General features: G+C 43.9%; 1 pseudogene; it reads right to left on the bottom strand.

Moving 5' to 3' along the window:
* Positions 1-55: 55 nt before the first annotated feature.
* On the bottom strand, positions 56-1,301 carry LOC116546875 (annotated as a pseudogene).
* Positions 1,302-4,042: the final 2,741 nt, after the last annotated feature.

Here is a 4,042-nt window from a genome sequence, read left to right as displayed (position 1 = left end):
GCACTCCAGCCTGGGTAACAAGAGCGAAACTCCGTCTCAAAAAAAAATAAATTAATTAAATAAATAAAGAAATAAATAAATTCAAAGCAGGAACCCTCTCATCATCTTTGCTATCCACCAAGAGCCTCACACTTCAGAGCACCTTCTTGCGAGCTGCTGAATCAGTGAATGAACCTCAGGAAATAAAGGTTTTTCAAGACAAGCCAGTAAGGCATAAAGCCATCTTCTCAAATCCGAAGTAAAGTCTCTTTCTCCAAACAAATTACTCAGATATTCCAAGACACTAGCTACTGTTGTCTGATTCATTCTGCTAACAATACTAAACGAGGAGGGAAAACCAATTTATACATAAACAGTTCTGGCCGGGCGCGGTGGCTCATGCCTGTAATCCTAGCACTTTGGGAGGCCGAGCTGGGTGGATCACCTGAAGTCAGGAGTTTAAGACCAGCCTTGCCCTCATGGTGAAACCCCATCTTTAAAAAAATTAAAAATAAATAAATAAATAAATAAGTAAACAGTTCTAGGACTTTCATTTGAAACTACCAATAACCACACCAGCACATAACCTTTCACTCAGACAAAACTTCTTCCAGCCTTCTTCAACTTTAGATTTTGGCCTAGTCACATTACTATGCAACTGTTGTGATTTCCAGTGACTTCCATGTTGGTGCACATTCTGTCTTACATTGAAAACAGTGCTGCTTGTTACTGTTGCCACTGAAGTGTTGGAGAATAACCTTCAGGGGCAGGTTGGCAGCCTAAAAGAGAAACATTCACACCTTGCTTCCTTTTCAACCTCTTTATTTATTTATTTTGAGATGGAGTTTTGCTCTTGTCATCCAGGCTGAAGTGCAATGGTGCGATCTCGGCTCACTGCAATGTCTGCCTCCTGGGTTCAAGTGATTCTCTTGCCTCAGCCTCCTGAGTAGCTGTGATTACAGGTGCCCACCACCATGCCCAGCTAATTATTGTATTTTTAGTAGAGATGGGATTTCACCATGTTGCCCAAGCTAGTTTCGAACTTCTGACCTCAGGTGATCCACCCACCTCGGCCTCCCAAACTGCTGGGATTATAGGCGTGAGCAACTATGCCTGGCCTTCCTTTTCAACTTCTTTGGGTCAGTTTGAGCTACCACAGCATCTGGCCATTGAGCTGCTTTGGTCTGGACCCGCCTCAGGTATTCCCGAGGCATCCTTAGGGGTAGTGAGGGATCGAAATATCCTGTCCAGTCGCAGAGCTCTTCTGGCAGTAGTTGGGGCATCAGCTCTTCCACTGCAGACTCTGCTGGTACCCATGCCATGGTTTTCAACCCAGCCAGTTCCCCACAGAATCTTTTTCTATTCCCTTTCACTTCCCAACTTTTGTATCCATTTAATTTTATCTATATCTTTTTTATTCCTTCCAATTGAAACAATCTTTAAGTAAGTTGTAAAACAAACACAATGATTATTTTTTTCTTTTTTCTTTTTCTTATTTATTTATTTATTTATTATTATTTTTTTTTATTTTTTTATTTTTTTTGAGACGGAGTTTCACTCTTGTTACCCAGGCTGGAGTGCAATGGCGCGATCTCGGCTCACCGCAACCTCCGTCTCCTGGGTTCAGGCAATTCTCCTGCCTCAGCCTCCTGAGTAGCTGGGATTACAGGCACACGCCACCATGCCCAGCTAATTTTTTGTATTTTTAGTAGAGACGGGGTTTCACCATGTTGACCAGGATGGTCTCAATCTCTTGACCTCGTGATCCACCCGCCTCAGACTCCCAAAGTGCTGGGATTACAGGCTTGAGCCACCGTGCCCGGCCTTCTTTTTCTTTTTGTTTTTTTTTTTAGAGACAGATCTCGCTATGTTGCCCAGGCTGGACTGCAGTGGCTATTCACAGGTGTGATCCCACTACTGATCAGCATGGGTGTTTTGACTTGCTCCGTTTCTGACCTGGTCTGGTTCACCCCTCCTTAGGCAACCTGGTGGTCCCCTGCTCCCAGGATGTCACCATATTGATGCTGAACTTAGTGCAGACACCCAATCTGCATAGCGCACTACAGCCCAGAACTCCTGGACTCAAGCGATCCTCTAGCCTCAGCCTCCCGAGTAGCTGGGACTATAGGCACGCGCCACCGCGTCTGGTAAAATTATTTTTTTCTCAATGCTTTTACATGCTTTTACAACTTTCCTTGCCAAAAACATATCTTGCTTTTCTTTATACACTTTGCATACAGAATTGTTCCTTTTTTTTTAAGACAGAGTTTCACTCTTATTGCTCAGGTTGGAGTGTAATAGTATGATCTTGGCTCATTGCAACCGCTGCCTCCCGGGTTCAAGTGATTCTCTTGCCTCAGCCTCCCAAATAGCTGGGATTATAGGCAAGCACCAACATGCCTGACTAATTTTGTATTTTTTAAGTAGAGATAGGGTTTCTCCATGTTGGTCAGGCTGGTCTCGAACTCCTGATCTCAGGTGATCCGGCTGCCTCGGCCTCCCAAAATGCTGGGATTACAGGCGTGAGCCATTATGCCAGGACTTGTTTCTTTTATATCTGGTAGGTTTTTTATTTGTGTGTTTGTTTTGAGATGGAATCTCATTCTGTCGCCCAAGCTGGAGTGCAGTGGTGAGATCTCTGCTCACTGCAACCTCAGCCTCCCAAAATGCTGGGATTACAGACATGAGTCACCACACCTGGCCATATCTAATAGTTTTAATTACATATACTAACTATAATTTTAATTATTAGTAATCCTAACTTCTAGAGAAAACCTAGGAAGTAATTTTTTTGTTTTGAAGAGATAGGGTTTCACGCTGTCACCCAGGCTGGAGCGCAGTGTCACAATCAAGGCTCACTGCATCCTCAACCTCCCAGGCTCAGATGACTCTCCCACCTCAGCCTCCAGAGTAGCTGGGACTACAGGCACACACCACCATGCCAGGCTAATTTTTAAAGTTTTTTTTGTAGAGGTAAGTTTGCACCAGGTTGCCCAGGCTGGTTGAACTCCTGGGCTCAAGTGATTCACTCACCTTAGCCTCAAAAAGTGAAGGGATTACAGACCACAACCAGCCCAATTTTTGTTTATTAAGAGATCTATCAGCCAGGCATGGTGGCTCATGCCTGTAATCCTAGCACTTTGGGAGGCCAAGGCGGGCGGATCACCTGAGGTCGAGAGTTCGAGACTAGTCTGACCAACATGGAGAAACCCCGTCTCTACTAAAAATACAAAAACAAACAAACAAACAAAAAAGCCGGATGTGGTGGTGCATGCCTGTAATCCCAGCTACTCGGGAGGCTGAAGCAGGAGAATCGCTTCTACCCAGGAAGTGGAGGTTGCGGTAAGGCGAGACTGCACCATTGCACTCCAACCTGAGCAACAAGAGCAAAACTCCGTTTCAAAAAAAAAAAAAGAGATCTATCTAAATACAATTAGGTTTTCTACATTGTATATAAATAAGATGCCGGCCAGGCGGTGGCTCACGCCTGTAATCCCAGCATTCTGGGAGGCTGGGGCGGGAGGATCACCTGAAGTCAGTAGTTCAAGACCAGCCTGGCCAACATGGTAAAACCCCATCTCTACTAAAAATGCAAAAAATTAGCTGGGCGTGGTGGCAGACACCTATAATCCCAGCTGCTTGGGAGACTGAGGCAGGAGAATCACTTGAACCCGGGAGGTAGAGGTTGCAGAGAGCTGAGATTGAGCCATTGCACTCCAGCCTGGGCATCAAGAGTGAAACCCCATTTCAAAAAAAAAAAAGAAAAAAAGCCAAAGTATAAAACATATGTTAATAATTAATGTTTCAGTATTTTAACTTACTTAGAAATGACGAAGACATTTTGTGATTATTTGTTACTTAATTTAACATGATGTAATAATTTATTTTATTTTGTTAATTAATTAATTTGTTGAGTTGGAGTTTCAATCTAGTTGCCTAGGATGGGGTGAAATGGCACAATCTCGGCTCACTGCAGCCTCCACTTCATGAGTTCAAGCAATTCTTCTGCCTGAGCCTCCCAAGTAGCTGGGATTACAGACATGCTAATTGTTGTATTTTTAGT

The sequence above is a fragment of the Sapajus apella genome, unplaced genomic scaffold (assembly GCF_009761245.1).
Source record: "Sapajus apella isolate SASKATOON/1434 unplaced genomic scaffold, GSC_monkey_1.0 scaffold1575, whole genome shotgun sequence".
Classification (NCBI taxonomy): domain Eukaryota; kingdom Metazoa; phylum Chordata; class Mammalia; order Primates; family Cebidae; genus Sapajus; species Sapajus apella.
Note: the sequence above shows the minus strand (reverse complement) of the source record. Positions and strands in the feature narration are given on the sequence as shown.